General features: G+C 40.7%; 1 pseudogene; it reads left to right on the top strand.

The window, feature by feature from the left end:
* Positions 1–225: 225 nt before the first annotated feature.
* LOC148202273 (uncharacterized) lies at positions 226–3,025 on the top strand (annotated as a pseudogene).
* The last annotated feature ends 18,866 nt before the right edge of the window (positions 3,026–21,891 follow it).

Raw genomic sequence — 21,891 nt, 5'->3', positions numbered from 1 at the left:
AGTTTCAATTTTTTTTCCTTCAATATCTCTTACGTATGATATATGTGTTCGTGTTTGTCGATTCTGGACGTAAGATATATGTATAACGATACATATATTGTGTTGGTGTACGTATACTATGATAGTTTATTTTTTTTCCTTCAACGTATGATAGGTATTTATTTTTGTTTCTCTACGTAAGTTAGTTTTTTATTTCCGTGGATTCTTTTCGTTTGGTTTAGTAGTATGGATCGAAGCTAGATTCATCAGCATCGTATTAGTGAAGAGTATGGCAGAGGGGTTTCTGAGTTCATACAATATGTTAAAGAACACGTAAAACCAGTGAACGGGGCATATTTTTGCTCCTGTGTTCGTTGTCTCAATCAAGTATATGAAGACTTGGACAACATCCGTGATCATTTGTTCATCTATGGAATAATGAGAAGTTATACAGTTTGGACTTGGCATGGGGAAGTATTATATAACCCAACAACTTTAAGTGGTTCGGATTACGTGGACGAATGGATGGGTGATCATTTAGACGAAATGGTACGTGACATTGGCGAAGAAAATTTTGGAAGAGCTCATTTATACGATAGTCTTAAGAACAATTCGGAGAAAGAGTTGTATCCATGATGCATCAATTTTACAAGGTTATCGGCTACTTTGAAATTATTTTGTTTGAAAGCAAGAAACGGATGGACTGATAAAAGTTTCACGGAATTGTTGGAGTTACTGAAGGAAATGCTACCAGAAAATAACACGTTACCTATGCGTAATTACGACGCGAAGAAAATTTTATGTCCAATGGGTTTGGAATACCAAAAGATACATGCATGCCCCAATGACTGTGTATTGTATAAAGATCATTGTGCTTCAATGAAGGTGTGTCCGACGTGTGGTTCGTCACGATTTAAGAAGAAAGTTGATGGAAATAACGATGAACACAGTAAAGGTCCACCGGCTAAGGTCATGTGGTATTTACCTATAGTACCTACGTTGAAACGATTGTTTTCTGTTAAAGAAGATGCGAAGAATCGTATGTGGCACGTTGATGGAAGAAAATGTGATAATCTTCTTCGACACCCAGCTGATTCCCCACAATGGAAGAACATTGACGACACATTTCCCGAATTTAGTGTAGAGCCAAGAAACTTAAGACTTGCACTTGCTACAGATGGTATGAATCCTTATGGCAACTTAAGTAGCAAACATAGTTCATGGCCAGTTATTTTGATGATTTACAATCTATCTCCTATGCTGTGCATGAAGAAAAAATACTTGATGTTGTTTATGATGATATCGGGTCCTAGACAACCTGGAAATGACATTGATGTTTATCTAAAACCGTTAATTGACGATTTAAAAATGTTGTGGGAAGAGGGCGTCGAGGTCTTCGATTCATATTCAGAAGAAAACTTTCGTTTGCGTGCAACGTTGTTTTGCACCATAAATGATTTCCCAACATATCGGAACTTGAGTGGTTACTGTGTTAAAGGTCATTTTGCGTGTCCGATTTGTGAAGAAAATACCAACTATCTTCAACTGAAGCATGGGCAGATAACTGTGTACACAAGACACCGAAGTTTCCTTCCTCGAAATCACCCTTATCGTAGATTGAAAAAAGCGTTTAATGGAAGTCCTGAGGATGATGTAGTGTGCAGACCACGTAATGGGGAAGAAATATACGCCCAGGTGAGGAACATTGATGTTGTCTTCGGAAAACATAAAAAAACACCGTTGACAAAAACATTTGGAAAAAGCGATCAATATTATTTAATCTTCCATATTGGTGTAAACTTGATGTGCGACACTGCATAGACGTTATGCATGTTGAAAAAAATGTATGTGATAGTGTTGTTGGGACTTTACTAAATGTTAAAGGAAAGACAAAAGATGGAGTGAAAGAAGGACAAGACCTGGTTAACATGGGAATCCGTTCTGAGTTACATCCGCAATCCATAGGAAGACGCACCTATCTTCCTTCAGCTTGTCATACTCTTTCAAAAAAAGAAAAACAATTTTTTTTTGTGAATGTTTACATAGTGTGAAGGTTCCCCAAGGTTATTCGTCGAATATTAGTAGCCTTGTTTCTATGAAAGATTTGAAGTTGGTCGGTTTAAAGTCTCACGATTGTCATGTCTTAATGTAACAACTTTTACCAATAGTTATTCGAGCCATACTACCCACCTCTGTTATAGTTATTCTAACACGTTTGAGTTTGTTTTTCAATGCCATTTACAAGAAAGTTGTTGATCCTCTACAGTTAGATGATTTGCAAAATGAGGCCATCAAACTATTGTGCCAATTGGAAATGTATTTCCCACCCTCATTTTTTGATATCATGGTTCATTTGATTGTCCATTTAGTGAGAGAGATTCGAATATGTGGGCCGGTTTTGTTGAGGTGGATGTACCCGGTGTAAAGATACATGAAGATCTTAAAGGGATATGTTAAGAATCAATTGAGACCAGAAGCTTCGATTATAGAGCGCTACATTGCAGAGGAAGCCATTGAATTCTGCTCAAGTTATATGCCAAGTTGTGACCCAATAGGACTTCCAAAGAAAATACATGAGAGTAGACGTGAAGGAAAGGGAGTTCGAGGAGTAAGGATTGAAAGTGTTAGTGGAAGAGAAGTTAATCAAGCACATTTGTACATTTTAAACAACACAGAGGATGTTATTCCTTACATTTCACAACACATTGATGAAATTAAGTCAGCACATCCACGTATGAGTGAAAAGTGGACACTTAATGAACATAACAAATCCTTTTTAGCTTGGTTTAAGAAAAAGATTTATGCGACTCCGAATGTTTCTGAAAATCTATTGAGACTAGCTCGTGGACCTAACACTGATGTGATCACTTTCGGCGGCTATTACATAAACAATTAATTGTTCTATTCAAAGGAGGAAGACGATAAAAGTAGAGTTCAAAATAGTGGAGTTACCCTACAAGTTGAGGCCTTACACTTTTCCAGTTCCAAGGATAAGAATCCAATTACAACATCAATCAGTTATTTTGGAATAATTCAAGAAATTTGAGAAATCGATTATGTCACTTTTAGAGTTCCAGTTTTCAAGTGTAAATGGGTTGACAGTAATTCTGGTTTGGTGACAGAAGACCTCAGATTCACTTTGGTAGATCTTAACAAAATGAGTTACACGGATGAACCATTTATTATGGCTAGTCAAGCAAGACAAATATTCTATGTCACTGACCTAGTGAATCATAAATGGTCAATGGTATTGGAAGGCAGAACCATGCACACAACTCATGATGAAGACTCTCTAGATATACTTGAGACAAGATCCTTCTCATCAAGAACCATTGAAAATAAGGTTGATGATGTACCCGATGAAATACATGCAACTCGATGTGATCAGAACGAAGGCATATGCGACAAATAGGTGTCTTAACATTGTACAATTTATTTGTTTTGTCTGTTCTAACTATAATGTACTAATACTTTGTAAACAGGTATGACGAGCTCTGGATCAGGTCCGAAGGGAGGAAGGGGTAGATCTGTGACTCGGATGCCTGATGTCACATCCCGTCGGGTTAATAAGAAACCAGTGACGGTGGAGTTTTATCCCAGAACATTTGTGCCTATTGGGCACATGCAACATCATTCAAAAGTTACTTGGGTGTGATGGCAAAAGCACATGCCCCTATTGTCGCTACCTGTTGGGATGATGTCCCACAGGTTGACAAAAATCTACTATGGCAGGATATTTTGGTATGTTTAAGATGTTTTACTTCCATCATTGACTTATTTTTGTTGATCATGCTTTAACATTAATTTTGTTCTTAATAGGAAAATTGGGATATCCCTAATGATGAAAGGATAAGGAAGAAGATTTTATCCCACATTGCAGTCCGATGGAGGGACTTCAAGACGAGTATGATACGTCAATACGTCTTTGGCTCTAAACAGAATGACACTCACTGTATAAAATATAAAATAACTGAGCAGGAGTGGGTGCAGTTTAAAGAATCTAGACTTACTCCTGAGTGGCAGGTATTTTTTTAATATTTTGCTCTAGTCACACAAGATGTTAATTTGTGATTTATGCTTAATGATTTTCATTTTTTCATAAGTGAAAAGGATAGCCGCCCAGCAGAGGCAGAAGCTTAATGATACACCGCACGTACTGTCACGTGGTGGTTATGTGTTATTAGAGAAAAAGATGAGAAAACATCGGGCTGATGAGTTAGGTCTTGAGTCACCTTATCTAGTACCTCCACCAGCCAGACATGAATTGTGGAAGGCTGCACGGACAAAGTCCAATGGTCAGTTTACATCACAGTCTGCTTAGGAGATATCCCAGAGAATTGTAAGTGGAAACTTTTAACTGATTGCTATTGAAACTAGAAGCAATGAATTTAAGGAAGAGTTTATTCTTCGCATAATAACGAAGACTGAAAATGAAGAAAGATAACATCACTAACGTTATTCACAGAGACGTAAGGTTTATATACATGCACACAGTACAATAACAGAAAAAACGGTAAACTGTTTTTACACAAAACTTGAATTATGCAACATTACTCTCCCTTAATTCAAGTTAATGAGAGACACCATTCCAATTGCCTTTCTCATAGCTTCAAATCTATCACATGCCAGGGCCTTTGTAAACAAGTCTGCCCATTGTTTTTCAGTTTTACAGTAGGGGAGTTCAATTTACCCTTTATTCACCATATCCCTTAAGAAGTGGTATTTCACTTCAATGTGTTTACTCTTCCCATGACTAATAGGATTCTGGCTAGATTAATGGTAGAAATATTGTTCATTTTCAACTCTACTGGACTCTTCCTTACTACTTTGCTCTTCTTTGTGCCATCGAAATTCACCAGCCACCCTCTATTGCACGTCATGTGATTTGAGCAACCTGAATAAAGATACCAGTTCTTGTTCAGTGGTTTCATGTATTCAGTAGTTCTCATAACCATTAAGGTAAGCGGTTCTGTAACTGATTCTTCCTGTGCTGCAATGTGAGCCTCTTTCTCCTTGCTTTGAAACTTCTTCTGCTTACCTTTTCTTGAGAGGCACTCTGATGCAAAATGTCCTAATTTATGACAATTAAAACACTCGACGTTTCTTTTATCTTTTTGCTTTGAGCTCTTCTTGTTGTGTTTCTTCTCAGTTGAATCAGATTTTTCATCTGGTTCATCTGTATCTGCACTACTTCCTTTCTTTCTTCCACTTACCTTTTCCTAGTTTCCCTTCCCACTTCTTAAACTTCATTTTCTCTCCGCTCTTGACATACTTCACCTTCAGCGCTTGCTTGTCATGCTTGGCAGAATTTCTTTCCATCAATCGCGTTTCATGTGCCTCTAAAGAACTTTGAAGTTCTTCTATCTTCAACTTCTCAAAACCTCTGGATTCCTCTATCGCAACAACAATGTAGTCAAACCGCTGAGGCAAAGAACACATTATCTTTTCCTACTATCATTAAATCGCTGATAGACTCTCCGCAGCTCTTCATTTGATTAGTAAGTGTCAGAACCTTGTTAAAATACTCACCAACCTTATCATTTTCCTCCATGTGAAGAAGCTCTCCGTAACGTTTGAAGTCTAACTTTCTTTATTTTCTCCCCTCCAACATGACAGCACACCAAAATTGTCCAAGCTTCTCTCGCCGTAGTCGCACTTTGTATTTTCTCAAAGTGCATATCATCTACACATTGGTGGATGATGAACAAGGCTTTGTCACTTCTTGAACTCTGCCTTCTGCTCCTCCGTGTCACCACCATGATCACCCTCATACCCCCTTTCTTCCATAACAGCACTAACGTCTTGATAACGAAACAAGACTTTCATTTGTACATTCCACCTATTCCAATTATTACTTGTGAGAACAGGGAAACTTGCAGTAGGGATATCCGCCATGACACTTTTCTTCCTCTCTCAAGAACGATCTTCTTGCTTCTCCTCAAACGCGTCAACCACCCTTCTCTACCACCGTCGGGTCTTCGTGAGAGATGAAACAAAAACACACACACCCTAGGTTTCTGCAACTTGGCTCTAGACACCGCTATTGAAACTGGAAGCAATGAAGTTTAAGGAAGAGTTTATTCTTAGCAGAATAACGAAGACTGAAAATGAAGAAAGATAACATCACTAACTTTATTCATAGAGACGTAAGGTTTATATACATACACACAGTACAATAACAGAAAAAATGGTAACCTTGTTGTACACAAAACTTGAATTATCCAGCATTAATTACCATAGTTCATAACATAATTATGTAACAAACTTTTTAATGTGTGTGCAGGATGACTTGGTTGAACAATAGAGTCAAGGCACATTGGTGGCACAAGGTAGGGAGGACCTCCTAGTAGCAACCACAGGTCAGCTAGACCGTCCAGGTCGTGTGCGTGCTGCTGGAGGAGCTATTGGATTGAGGGACTACTTTGGCCCTTGTCGCTACCGGAATCGCGACGGGACGACGATCCAAAAAGAAACGGGTTTTGAAAAGAGATTTTGGAGTCGCCATCATAGTTTATTATGGAAAACTACGGAAAAACCATAAAATAATTAGACACGGTCCACGAAAACCAGATTCTGGGTTCGGGAGTCGGTTACGCGTAGGGAAGGTGTTAGCACCCTACAACGCCTGCCCTACGGCAGTACCTTTAACTAAATGCACGAATATGATGTGGTTTTCAAAATGTTTCACTATCCCCTAAAATAAAATTCTAAATAAACAAAATATATTTTTTAGTTTTTTGGGCCCGACAAGGATTGACCTTGCTCCTACGTATTCTCATTCAAAATGAGAAATCAGGGTTACGTAGTTCTTTTGGAAACTGTGTTGAAAATTTCGTTTAGGAAATTGTTTGACAATTTTGTTTGGAAATGATTTTGGATTTTTGGGAAGTGAACCTGACAAGGACTAGCCTTGCTCTTACGTATCTCCACTCTTGATGGAGAATCAAGGATCACGTAGTTCTGGGTTAAAAGATTGTTTGTTGTTTGTAAAAAAAGATGTTTTTAAATTTTTTATGTTTTTTAATATTTCCGAGAAAAAGAAGGTAATGAGCACTAGGCCGACGCGGACGGTCACACGAGTACTCATACCATTATTTAAAACTTTTGGTATTGAGGATATTGAGTACTAGGCTGATGCGGACGATCGCACAAGCACCCATATCCTCATTTAATATTATGTAAATAAGAGAGAAAGGTATTGAAACCTAGGACGATGCGGACGATCACACGAGTGTTCAACCTTTAAACGTATTTTTGTAATTTTTATATAAGAAAGGAGAAGAGGTTTTTAGCACAAGGACGGCGCGAGCGGTCACACGTGTGCTTAACCTTTAAAATATATTCTTGTAATTTTATATAAGAAAGAAGAAGAGGTTTTTAGCACAAGAACGACGCGAGCGGTCACGCGTGTGCTTAACCTTTAAAATATATTTTTGTAATTTTATATACATATATAAATATTGTATTATTAAATATATATATTTTAAAATAAGTAGATATTTAGAATAAATAGATAAAATAAAATAAAACAATAAAAAATAAAAAATAAAAAATAAAAAATAAAAAATAAAAAAACAATTGAAATAAGATAAATAATGGAAGAAAATAAAACAAATCATAGGGGGTGCCTAAATGAGAAAATGGGGTGTCTAAACTATTTTTTCTTTATAAATAGATTGGGCCTAAACCCAAACTAAAAGGGGTGAGGAAGTGAGAATAGGGGTACAGGCAAGAAAAGGAATTTTATTTCTTTTGTTATTATTTTTTAAGAACAGAATGGGCCTGAGCTCAAGACAAGAGAACGTATGGGGGTGCGCGGGTGAAAAACGGGGCCTGCGCGAAGGAGAAAGCTATTTTTTTACTTGGGCTTGGCCCAACACTAGCCCGAGGATGTGGGGGTGCGCGGGTGAGAAGCGGGGGCTGCGCGAAGGAAAAGAGCTATTTTTTTACTTGGGCTTGGCCCAGCACTAGATCCGGGGGTGGTTTGCCTAACCTAGAATTTCCTAGGGGTTCAGGAGGCTCATTCTCATTCCCCACTCCCTCAGCTCACGCACTCTCCAGAGACCCAAGGTCTCTTGCTCAGACCCATAAGCTCACCGCCGCCTCTGCCAGAACCGGCCACCGTCGCCTCAGCCAGAACACGCCTTGGCCTCGCCGGCGACAACTCGCGCCACCAGAACCACTCCCAGCCATGACGCCACCGTCTTCACTCTTCTCCCTTCGAAAACGGCGATCCCAAGGGAGGGTCATCATCCGCCTTCATCTCTGATTCCTTCGCGTCATCAATACCCATTGTTTCGGTAGATATTTTTGGGACCGAGAGACTAACCTACTGACGTGTCTGGACCGCTCGCTTGCTTCCAAACTCCTACTGTTGGCCGATCGGTGTTGGCGCAAACCGATCGGTCTCCTTCTTGACGAGGGGGATGTACCTGCAAAAGGTACTCCGACGCCCAAGTTAGGCGTGTGATTTGAAGAGCCTCGGCTCTTAGTTGAATATTTAGTGAATGGTTATCACTATTGAGTATTTGAGAGTAGCGTAGAGTGAATAATGCGTAAGTGGAACGTACCTGGCTTTCAGCCCTGGCTTTGTATTTATAATTTACCTCATGGATCCTAAACTGATATAAGCCCAATAAAATATAAACAGAATAAGATATAAACAGATTACCTGAATATCCGGTTGGTTGTTTGTAACCACTCGGTTAATATTTTATACTGTACACTATGCCCCCCAAGTCCGAGTTAAGCGTGTGGCTTTAGCCGTGGTTAACAATAGGACTGATGAGTTTGAGGGAGGCTGCGTTTGCGGAACTGAAAGCGTTTTACCGGTCGACCTTCAACATTAACCGAGCGGGATTTACCGCTCGTCCTTCAACAAGAACCGAGAGGAATTTACCTCTCGGTCTTCAACATTAATCGAGAGGGTTTTACCTCTCGACCTTCGACATTAACCGAGCGGGATTTACCGCTCGTCCTTCAACAGGAACCGAGAGGAATTTACCTCTCGGTCTTCAACATTAATCGAGAGGGTTTTACCTCTCGACCTTCGACATTAACCGAGCGGGATTTACTACTCGTCCTTCAACAGGAACCGAGAGGAATTTACCTCTCGGTCTTCAACATTAACCGAGAGGGCTTTACCTCTCGACCTTCGACATTAACCGAGCGGGATTTACCGCTCGTCCTTCAGCAGGAACCGAGAGGGATTTACCTCTCGGTCTTCAACATTAATCGAGAGGGTTTTACCTCTCGACCTTCGACATTAATCGAGCGGGATTTACCGCTCGTCCTACAACAGGAACCGAGAGGGATTTACCTCTCGGTCCTCAACATTAATTGAGAGGGTTTTACCTCTCGACCTTCGACATTAACCGAGCGGGATTTACCGCTCGTCCTTCAACAGGAACCGAGAGGGATTTACCTCTCGGTCTTCAACATTAATCGAGAGGGTTTTACCTGTCGACCTTCGACATTAACCGAGCGAGATTTACCGCTCGTCCTTCAACAGGAACCGAGAGGGATTTACCTCTCGGTCTTCAACATTAATCGAGAGGGTTTTACCTCTCGACCTTCGACATTAACCGAGCGGGATTTACCGCTCGTCCTTCAACAGGAACCGAGAGGGATTTACCTCTCGGTCTTCAACATTAATCGAGAGGGTTTTACCTCTCGACCTTCGACATTAATCGAGCGGGATTTACCGCTCGTCCTTCAACAGGAACCGAGAGGGATTTACCTCTCGGTCTGCAACATTAACCGAGAGGGCTTTACCTCTCGACCTTCGACATTAACCGAGCGGGATTTACCGCTCGTCCTTCAACAGGAACCGAGAGGAATTTACCTCTCGGTCTTCTACATTAATCGAGAGGGTTTTACCTCTCGACCTTCGACATTAACCGAGCGGGATTTACTGCTCGTCCTTCAACAGGAACCGAGAGGAATTTACCTCTCGGTCTTCAACTTTAACCTAGGACTTACCGTTCGTCTTTGAGACGGCTTTACCTCTCTCCCGAGAGGGATTTACCGCTCGGTCTTCGACCTAGGAGTGCTTCCTAGGGAACGGGCTTTACCGTTCGACTTTGAGAGGGCTTTACCTCTCTCCCGAGAGGGATTTACCGCTCGGTCTTCGACCTAGGAGTGCTTCCTAGGGAACGGGCTTTACCATTCGACTTTGAGAGGGTTTTACCTCTGCTTTGAGCTAGCAGTGTTTCCTAGTGAACGGGATTTACCGTTCGTCTTTGAGAGGGCTTTACCTCTCTTCCGAGAGGGATTTACCGCTCGGTCTTCGACCTAGGAGTTCTTCCTAGGGAAAGGGCTTTACCGTTCGGCTTTGAGAGGGTTTTACCTCTGCTTTGAGCTAGGATTGTTTCCTAGTGAACGGGATTTACCGTTCGTCTTTGAGAGGGCTTTACCTCTCTCCCGAGAGGGATTTACCGCTCGGTCTTCTACCTAGGCGTGCTTCCTAGGGAACGGGCTTTACCGTTCGGCTTTGAGAGGGTTTTACCTCTGCTTTGAGCTAGGAGTGTTTCCTAGTGAACGGGATTTACCGTTCGTCTTTGAAAGGGCTTTACCTCTCTCCCGAGAGGGATTTACCGCTCGGTCTTCGACCTAGGAGTGCTTCCTAGGGAACGGGCTTTACCGTTCGACTTTGAGAGGGCTTTACCTCTCTCCCGAGAGGGATTTACCGCTCGGTCTTCGACCTAGGAGTGCTTCCTAGGGAACGGGCTTTACCGTTCGGCTTTGAGAGGGTTTTACCTCTACTTTGAGCTAGGAGTGTTTCCTAGTGAACGGGATTTACCGTTCGTCTTTGAGAGGGCTTTACCTCTCTGCCGAGAAGGATTTACCACTCGGTCTTCGACCTAGGAGTGCTTCCTAGGGAACGGGCTTTACCGTTCGGCTTTGAGAGGGTTTTACCTCTGCTTTGAGCTAGGAGTGTTTCCTAGTGAACGGGATTTACCGTTCGGCTTTGAGACGGCTTTACCTCTCTGCTTTGAGCTAGGAGTGCTTCCTAGGGAACGGGCTTTACCGTTCGGCTTTGAGAGGGCTTTACCTCTCTGCCGAGCGGGATTTACCACTCGGTCTCGGACTTGATCGTTAATTATGAACTTTGCTGACGAAATTGGCAATCAGTGTTTGCAATAGGAGACTTCCCCTTCGTTAATTGAATTTCAGGAAGTCCGTTTATGACTAGATCTTAGTCTGCACTTGCATAGTTGATGGCATGGATTTTGATATATATTTCTTCAAGATGTTGTATTGCTGAAATTCTCATGATGATATATATTATGGTATATAACCATATAATAAATGATTCGGTTATCAGATATTATGAATTGCACCGAATAAATAACATAGATAATAAACAAGGTATCAAAAACCGTTTCGAGATTTTATAATATTGTTGTTGATAGTTATCTCTAACACAACAATTTCTTTGACTATTTGAATCATGCCAGAAAATGTTTCGGTTATAATAATTAGATAACTATATTTATAGTTATATACTATATTATAATATATCATATAATATATTACGGATTATACTATATATATTTAAAATAAAAATATTTGTTATAATATTTATTATCAATCAGATATTTTATGAAATATTCATATTTCAAAAAATACTTATCTTGTTGATGACGTCTCACGTAGAGATGATGATTCATCTACTGTATTGTTCACTTTGTCGAAAGTTTCTGGTGTTGATCTGAAATAGTGATGTCGAGACCGAACGCTAGTCTTGGTTTCTTGTGGTTTCTAATCATCTTTCTGGTGCTTTGTTGTTCATCCATGCTCCTCGTGGTCATCATTGGGTTTGACGCTCGGCCCCACGGTGGGCGCCAAAATGTTTCGGTAGATATTTTTGGGACCGAGAGACTAACCTGCTGACGTGTCTGGACCGCTCGCTTACTTCCAAACTCCTACTGTTGGCCGATCGGTGTTGGCGTAAACCGATCGGTCTCCTTCTTGACAAGGGGGATGTACTTGCAAAAGGTACTCCGACGCCCAAGTTAGGCGTGTGATTTGAAGAGCCTCGGCTCTTAGTTGAATATTTAGTGAATGGTTATCACTATTGAGTATTTGAGAGTAGCGTAGAGTGAATAATGCGTAAGTGGAACGTACCTGGCTTTCGGCCCTGGCTTTGTATTTATAATTTACCTCATGGATCCTAAACTGATATAAGCCCAATAAAATATAAACATAATAAGATATAAACATATTACCTGAATATCCGGTTGGTTGTTTGTAACCACTCGGTTAATATTTTATACTGTACACCCATCATCATCAACTTCACCATTGCTAAAACCTCCACGACGATCACGACCACTGCCACGATAAGGACCCCGTGCATATCCTCGTCTACCTCCTCGGCCACCTCCACGGCCACCATAAGAGGTTTCATTTTTTTCCTTCCTCACAGCCTGAGTGGGAGGAACTGGCTTGGAAGGCAATTGAGCCAGCTTGCTCTGCTGAGCCACCGCACCCACGCGGGGTCCAACCTTGCCCTGCTCTTTCTTCGGCGCTGCGGCGGCCTTCAACTGCTCGGCCGCGATCAACTGCGACGGGTCCTCCGCGTCGTCGCCCAATAAAACAAAGGGGTTGGCAATGGCCATTTTGAAAATCAGCCCCTCTCAGGAAAATCCCACAAAGCTTACTTCTTTTGACAGCACAGAAAAGGTTCATGGTTGATTTGAGACAGAAGATGAAGATGAAATGGGAGAATGAAGAGTGAAGTATGGGTTTTTGTTTTGGTTTTTGAGTTTCTGAGTTTGGTTGATTGTAGGTGAGGGGGAGTGACACGCCGAGGGAGTTCTCGATGGATGGTGTCGGAAACGAAAATTGATGATGTGGTTGGGAGGGAGGTTCCAGTGGGGAACGGAATGGTTCAGTGAGGATGAAGACACTGTTCTATTATCTCTGTTATATGATTTTTCTTTGTGAGTATCTTGTTTACTGTTTCAATTTCAATGTTGATGGTTGGAAATGGGCAGAGGCGTGGGAGCCTATTTTTGATCGAATCTTGAGTAGATGGACTCGCTTGGAGGAGAGAAATGGAACAAAAGAAGTGGATAGGAGTGGGTCTGGGGAGGATGATGATGATGATCGATAACAGTGAACATAAACCAATATCCACAACACTAAGAATGCACTCAACGACAGTCATACGCAAGCCTAGCAACTTCAACAGAGATATGTGCAAGAGCAAGCAAACAACTCACTAAAACAACATTACTTACCTCTCGAAGATCCGTTGCTATGGTCAACCTTGCGTCTCCAATGAATCCCCTTCTCCCTTGAGTGGCTGACTTCTCCCTTCTCTTTGCTGTGAATAATGTCTCTTGTTCTTCTTTGCAGGTGCCAATGGTGAAGGTCTGAAAGACAGTGTGTGAAATCCTTCTTTTCTTTTCTCTCCAAAACCAGAATAATAAAACCTTCCCTCTACTCTCACGTACACTGCTCCCTAAAAAAAACACTTTTTCCTTCTTTTTTTTTGTCACGTTTCAAACCTTTTCCTTTTTTTTTCTTTTTGCTTTTCCTTTTTTTTTTCTTTTTTAAAAAAGACTAAATCAAATACAAAATAGTAAAATGAAATTAAAAATAATAACATAAAATAAAATGAAAATGCGGAAAATAAAATAAAACAAATCAAAAATAGAAAGAGACCTATTATTTAGTCAATCTGGACGAAATTGGGTGTTGACAGCTGCCCCTCTTTACTTAGATATTACTAGATAATATGAAAAGTTGATATTTTCGTATTATCGGAGTAAAAGCTAAGTAAAGAAAGAAACACTAATATCGTCTAGATTTCCAAAAGAGAAAGATGGAAGAATAAAAAACTTATCCAAGCATATACGATAATTGAATTCAAAGAAAAGTGTCTTGATGCAACACAGAGGGTTCGACCATTGCGTAGCAGAGGGTCGATTTACCAAAAGGAACCTGGATTTGACCATTGCCTAGCAGAGGGCCAAAATCAGAGAACAGAAACCTGGATTCGACCATTGCCTAGCAGGGGGCCGATATCGCAAAACAACAACCTGGATTTGACCATTGCTTAGCAGAGGGCTAGCGAAACGAAAACCTAGATTCGACCATTGCCTAACAGAGGGCCGATATCGCAGAACAACAAACTGGAATTTGACCATTGCTTAGCAGAGGGCTAGCGAAACGAAAACCTGGATTCGACCATTGCCTAACAGAGGGCCGATATCGCAGAACAACAAACTGGAATTGACCATTGCTTAGCAGAGGGCCAACAACACGAAACGAAAACCTGGATTCGACCATTGCCTGGCAGAGGGCCGATATCGCAGAGACAATAAACTGGAATTTGACCATTGCTTAGTAGAGGGCTAGCGAAACGAAAACCTGGATTCGACCATTGCCTAACAGAGGGCCGATATCGCGGAAACAATAAACTGAAATTTGGTCATTGCCTAGCAGAGGACCGATATACCAAAAGAAAACTTGAGCTCAGGATGCCAAATAAACTGGTTTTAGGGTGTCAGGCAAAATTGGGCTTTTTTTTTTTTGAAGGGCCAGGTGAAACTGGACTTGGCGGCCAATATGGAAACTAGGCTTCGAGGGCCAGGTAAAACTGGGTTTTAGGGCCAAGCGAGCTGGGCTTGGTGGGCCAATATGGAAACTGAGCTTTGGGGCCAGTGTGGAAACTAGGCTTAAGGGCCAGTGTAGAAATTGGGCTTGGCGGCCAATGTGGAAACTGGGCTTTGGGGGCCAGTGTGAAAACTGGGTTTGTGGGCCAGTATGGAAACTGGGCTTCGCGGCCAGTATGGAAACTGGGCTTTGGGGCCAATGTGGAAACTGGGCTTCAGGGCCAGTGTGGAAACTGGGCTTCAGGGCCAGTATGGAAGCTGGGCTTTGCAGGCCAGTGTGGAAACTGGACTTTGGGGGCCAGTATGGAAACTAGGCTTTAGGGCTAGTGTGGAAACTGGGCTTCAGGGCTAGTATGGAAGTTGGGCTTTGCGGGCTAGTGTGGAAACTGGGCTTTAGGGCCAGTATAGAAACTGGGCTTTAGGGCCAGTGTGGAAACTGGGCTTCAGGGCCAGTATGGAAGTGGGCTTTGCGGGCCAATGTGGAAACTGGGCTTGGGGGCCCGTGTGGAAACTGGGCTTTGGGGCCAGTTTGAAAACTGGGCTTTGGGGCCAGTGTGGAAACTAGGCTTTGGGGGCCAGTGTGGAAACTGGGCTTGGCGGGCCAGGTAAAACTTTTCAAATTTTGGAATTCGTGAAATTTGTAATTTTGTGAAATGTCTTTTTTGTTTTTTTTTTCTTTTTTTGAAATTTTTGACAGAAATTTGATTTTTGAAAAGGCATCAGTGACCATTCGCTAAAGAGAATGTCCTGATATGAGGATAGGAGAAACAAGGCGTAAAGACCATGGTAGAGTGTTGAAACTCTAGCTTAAAGGTGGTGAACAGGGTGTAAAGATGTGTGTCAAAAACCCCAGAATGAGAGAAAAAAAACATGATCAATAAGAACCAACATGACTTGAAAGAGAAAACCATAATGTTATTTTTTTGTGTATTTTTGAAGAAGGATTCGACAACCATTGATATGAATGAAGAGGGTTTCGATCTGAAAGAATTTCTTTTGATGGATGGATGCACACATATGGAAAACATTTGCTTTGTTTTGTGTTTCGTCTCTTTTTTTTTGCTTGAGTCATTCATCTTACTTGCAATCATCATCAAACTGATCTTTATTTTCAATATTTTGTGAAAGTGAGAAATGTCATACATTCGAGGTCTAATGTTTGATATGATTACATTTTGACTTTTTCTTTCGTGACATCAATGCACGCATGCTTGAATTTACTGGCAAGTGAAGAATAAGAGCTGTTTAGAATGGTTTGGAGAAGTCTGGGATAGCCACATAAGCACATCATTCCTTATACATTGCTTAAAGGAAACGAGACACCCCAAAGCTGCCCCAGTTTGGTGTTTGCAAAATGAGCATTGGGTTTGGATCCATGATAGTTCAGGTGAGACCCGCAAAGCTGTTCCAGTCTTGGGATTATGGGTCAATGAGTTGTAAGGCGAAGAATTCGTGTGAGATTCACAAATCTGCTTTAGTTTTTTTTTTCGGGTAAGAGTTCTTGTCTAGAAGAAGTAGTAGGCATGAAAAGGATAAGCTAAAAGGATCGCCCCCAATTTGTTTGATTTTTTCGCATGCTTTTGGCTAGATTGTAGGAAGATCCCCTCTTCTTGAGACATTACCTTTCTCTCTTTTTGTTTTCATTCATTCATCTCCAATTTTCTCTCTCTTTTTTTTTAACACATTGCAAGTCATTTCGTCTTATCGCAAAATTAAGCCTTATAAAAATTTGAGCAAACATTATTCAATCTGTGTGGACTTTATTAAGCTTGTAATGTGGCTAGGGCTAGAAGGTATTGAAAGGAGGGGGTATAAAGGCCCAAATGAATGCTTGTCGGATAAAATTTTTTTAAACAAGGGTTATTATCTACGCGTCGCATCAACTATTTGATCTTTTGAGCACTCTTCTTTTTTCTTGAACTGTTTTTCATTCACCTCGTTTATCACCACTTTGTGATCTTTGTTTTTTTTTTATTTTTGTTTTTTTTTTGTTTACCCTTTTGAAGGATTCTCTTCATTTGATTACTGAGTGCTCTTTATTTGCACACTGAGTTGACTCCCTACTGATGATAACCTTTTCTTGGGAATAATTTTGAAAAAGAATTTATTTTCGGCTCAAACGGGGTAACAATGGTTATAGTTTGTTTTTTGTTTTTTTGGATAAAGAAAGGAGGCCACACATCATTTTGAAATTTGATTGCCTCATTTTCAAAAGATTAACTCTACGATTAGATGACCTCAACGTGAGTTGTTTTTTTTTCGTTTTTTTAGACCGTCATTTCGGATTTTCAATCTAGTGGACTTATTCTCTTTTTGAAAGTTCTTTTGTTTGTCTCAATGAATTTAGGGATCACCCAACTAGCACAAGCGAGAGTAATTTTGGTCCGGCCAATCTGCCCTAGTGTAAAGGTTTTTATTACTGAGGACAGTGATAATGTTTGTTGGGGAAAATCCTTTATTTTAGAGAAAGTGAAGGGTGAAGGCTTTCAAGCAACACGTGCACAAACATCTCGAAAGAAAACATCAAATTGTTATTTTTAAACATTTGACCTCAGAAAAACTTGACATCCCAATTTTCTTTTTGATTATTCATCATTTTCCTTTTTTCTATTTTCGAAAAACAAGAGTTTGACGATTCACAAGAAAGACAAGTGACTCAAGATTTCCTTCATTTTTTTGTTTTTTCAATTTTGTTTTCCTTTTTTTCCGTAATACCCTTTCAGGACTCGATTTCCAGCACTACTTAGAGAAACCCTGTAGTGAATGTTCGCATTGCAAGTCATGGATGAAGATGTGATACCAATGAGCATACTTCTCCATAGTGATGAGTCAATATTTTCTCGATTTCACTTAGCTTATTGTACCGAATTTAATCAGAGAATTGTGCTTAATTGTCCAGTATTTTCCCATTTTTACTAATTGTGCTTAAAATGAATAGAAATTCTTATTTTGCTTAATTTGAATTATCTATGACTAATTATTTGTATTATTAATTGTAGGGAAATTATTTGGATAAAATTTAGGGACTAATTTATTTTGTGAAGCAATTAATTAGATGAACACTTTATTTTCAATGAAGAAGCACGGTGCATTCACGGCCATGGGTAACTCTCGGCTGCACTTATCATGGATGTGCAAGGGAATGGAAGAGAAAGAAGGTGCTGTCAAGGTTTTTGGGCTGGAAGAAAGCATGGGAAGAATGAAGTGGTGTTGTCAGCACATGGATTTACTAAGGGCTGCTGCCACACACGGAAAGTGGAGAAAATTGGTGTGCAAATAAAGAATAGAAGTGCATCTCACGGCCAGCACATGCAGCAGCACACGTGGAAATTGGAGGGGATTCACCTTTCATTGAAGTTGGAAGCACATGTGCACTAAAACGGCACTTTGAGGTATGGTTCAGAGATGGTGGCACGTTCTTGAATTTTAAAGCAATTGGCTTGCAACCAACATGCACACGGCTGTCACATTAAAAATTAAAAAAACCGTGGAGTTGGAAGTGAGAAAGGCTGCCATGAAGGACACTAACTAAAAAATGATAATGCTCCATACGTGAAAGAGAGAGCAAGCAATTCAATTCTTGAATTTGAAATAAGCACTTGGCGTGCAACCAACACACCACACGGTCCAGCAGATTGGAGAAACACGGTGCTAGCTTCACGTGCACTGCCTGGAAGAAACTCTCCACTCTTGCAACATCCAGAAGGCGGTGCAGCAACTCCCATCCATGCAAGATTTCCAGGAGCTTCTCGGTGCAGCAGTTGGTCATTCTTGGAGAAGTGCAGCTCATGGAAGCTCACGGCCTTTGTCCAACGCATCCAGCTTGGTTGAAGATGGTGCACGACTTGCTGGAAGCAAAAGGCAGTAGCAGCAGAGAGGGAGAGGAGCTCACGGTGATTGAGCTTTTGCAGAACCAGCAGCCTTCACTATCCAGCTGATCCAGCAGCTTCATGTCCAGCACTGCACCGTCCAAGAGAAGCACATCAACGTGTATTCATTGGCTTTGGAGAGAAAGAAGAGAAGCCGTGTGGGAAGAGAGAGCTGGAACGTGTTGGAGCAGCCACCCAAGGAGATCTCTCTTGGTTTGCAATCCAGCAGCCACACACAAAGATGAAGCACACGTCCAGCCAGCAAGAACTAAATTCAGTTTGGTGTTCACAGTCCAGAAACTCCCTTCACACAACAAGCAGTAGCACCCACGGCCATGACAACAGCTTGGTCCAGCAGAGGAGTTTCGTCCAGCACTTCACTAGGCAGCAGCACAACAGCAGCAAGTTGGAGAGGAAGGTGAAGCTCACGGAAAGAAGAAAGGAGCAGCAAGGCATGGATCTTCCAGCAAGAAGTGAAGACCCCACGGCTGCCACGTAAGAGAAGAAGAGCCCACGGTCATTTGCTTGGAAGAGCACTAGCCGCCCATTATTTTTGCCAAAATGAAAAGCAAGATGTTTTTGTCTTCTTCTAAGAATGATGGTGCAGAAGTGGAAGTAGAAAGTGGAGGGTCCCTTGCTTCCATTTTGCACCATCCGGTAAGCACTACGAGAGGATTGTTGGTTTGAAAGGGAGATGGCACTCAAAAGTTGAGGACCCCTTAGTTCCACTATGGCACCATCCGAAAGAGCACAAGACTTGGAGAAAATTGTCTTTAAAAAAGGGAATTGGACAGCAGAGGGAGCTTCACGTTCCAGTAGAGTAGGAGTAGAGTAGGGCAGTGACATTTCTGTTCTGGTTTTCATTTTTTTCCCCCTCCCCCTTTGGGGAGGTTTTGGGGTTTTGTTTCCAGTGACGAATTTGGTGTTGTTTCCAGCGATAAATTTGGTTTCCAGTGATGTCCAGTAATGAATTTCATTTTTAATCAAGTCCATTTTCAAGTTTAAATCTTCAATCAAGTTACTGCCATTTTCAATTTCACTGTAATTCACGTTTCTGCTCAACTCATTTCATCAAGTTTCATGGCTTAATTCCAATTGTGCATTTTAACTCTGTCAAGGTTTCGTTTTCAACTTTATTTTTACTGCGCTGCTTCATTTACGTTTTTATCAGTTTTATTTTCACTGCAGTTCTTATTTCTGGTTTTCTTTACTTTTATGTTTAAAAAGTTAAATTCCGTTTTTACCATTCTCTGAATTTACTGCAATTTCTTTTACTGTTTTAATCTTGTTTTTACGGTCTGTTAATTTTACTGCCTTCAGTTTTTAATTCTGTTAGTTGTTTTTAAGTTGTGATTTAAATTTAATTTAATTTTCCAACCGATTGGAACTTCCTTCATCGATTATTTCCCCTTTTCATCTTCCATGGCCATATTCATGAAGTTTCACCGTCATGGATGACAGCCTGTCTACTGTCACCGCCAAGCCCAACGGTTACGACGGCGAGTTCTTCTCCTCCTCCCTCTGCCACCATTGTTTTTTGTTAATCTGAAACCCTAAGGTTAATGAACCCTAAAACGGCAAAGGTGCGACCCATGGAGGTTTCGTGTTCACGCAACAGCGACAACTATGACAGCGAGATCCTTCAGAGCTCGCGACAGTGGTGGCGTGTTCGTGATAACAGTTGAAAAACTGTTATTTTTATACTTAATTTTGACATCAAAAACAATCTTTATGACTTAGAAACTAACTTGGAATCATGCTTTTGCTTATGTTTTGGAAATAAGAGAGTTGGATGGGTTTTATGCTTGGTTTTCCTTGTTTTGCAGGTTTTAAGATGAATTGACTGAAAGAAGTGAAGTAGTCAGAAGTTGGACTCAGAAAAGGAAGAAAAAGTGCACAAAAGAAGAGCCGCAAGTACCGCTCAGCACCACTTTTACCGCTGAGCGGCACTCTGAAGTCCCGTAGTCAACGTTGAGGGGTAAAACTATAGCTGGACGTCAAAATAGAAGAACCACACTTACCGTTGAGCGCTAATTACCGCTGAACGCCATTTCATTGGGCCTTGGGCCAATTTTCTGTAATTTTTAGGAATCTATATAAGGTTTTAGCCGAATTAGGGTTAATATCTTTGGACAGAAAGAGACGAAATCACACTTTCTTCACCCCTTGGAGGAGAATTTTGGATGCTCAAGCTCTATTCTTCAACTTCTAAGGTTCTATCTTTCATTCCTTCATTGTTTTTCATCTAGTTTCACCATGTCTATGGTGAACTAAACCTTCATTGTTGTTGGGGCACCGATGTAATCCTTTGAAACTCTCATGTATTGAATTGGTTCTTTAATCTATATGCTTTCTTTCATTAATTGTTAGGATTTTTCTTCTATACTCTATGCATGCTTTGTTTAACTCATTTAATTGCATCATCATTGATGTTATTTGTATGGACACATATAAGTAAATCTAGAACTAAAGAAATTCTCCCAAGAGCAATATTGCCTAGACATAGGGATAGGAGGATTGGTTGTCTTTAAGCTTCTGTGCGAATGTAATGCATAAATAATTGCTAGGGAGACAAGACATTGTAAACTAGTGATTAGGAGTAGGCTTTCTTCACCGAGACATCGGGTTTAAAGTAAATTAGAAAGTGACATTAACATTAATGAAGAAAGATGAATTATTGAATACATGAGAGTGGATAGGATGAATTGGAAACCCCAACAACATAATCATTCATATTATACATCAATCGTTTCTACATCTTTCAAGTCCATTGATCAAAACTTTGCATTCATGTTTATTTTTCATAGTTCAACAACAATATTTTCGGTTACAAGTCTAAGATAATCAACAAATCACATAACTGTTTAGGCCGTGAGTCCTTTGGGAAACGATACTTGGTCTTACCATTTTATTATGACTTGATACGATTCGGTACACTTGTCGAGGGTTAACAAGTTTTTGGCGCCGTTGCCGGGGACTCGTGGTTTAACTATTATATTTGTGTGATTATTTACTAACTTTGATTTGATTTTTATCTTTTTATCTTTTATCTTTTTAGTTTATCTTTTCTATCTTTTTGTACTAACAATTGTTTCTAGGGTTTTGTGTTCTTGTGTATGCAGGATACAATTCGGACTAGGAGTAAGAAAACTTCGGAACCTCTTCTTGAAGGATTGGAAGAAATTAGAAGGAGAAGGAGGATCCGAACTTCCAGAGAATTATTTCCTTCTCCGGAAACACTTCTACAACCCTCACCACAAAGATTTAACCAGAGCACTAAAGAGATGGCCGAAGAGAACAATGTTAGACGTACTCTGGCGGATTACACCAATGTTGTTGGCCCTCATCACTTTAATAGCATTGCTAGGCCGAGGGTCAATGCTGCAAACATGGAGGTGAAATCGGTGTTGATACAA

Source organism: Vigna umbellata, chromosome 3 (genome assembly GCF_029865625.1).
Source record: "Vigna umbellata cultivar VRB3 chromosome 3, Vumbellata_1.0, whole genome shotgun sequence".
Taxonomy (NCBI): Eukaryota; Viridiplantae; Streptophyta; class Magnoliopsida; order Fabales; family Fabaceae; genus Vigna; species Vigna umbellata.
Note: the sequence above shows the minus strand (reverse complement) of the source record. Positions and strands in the feature narration are given on the sequence as shown.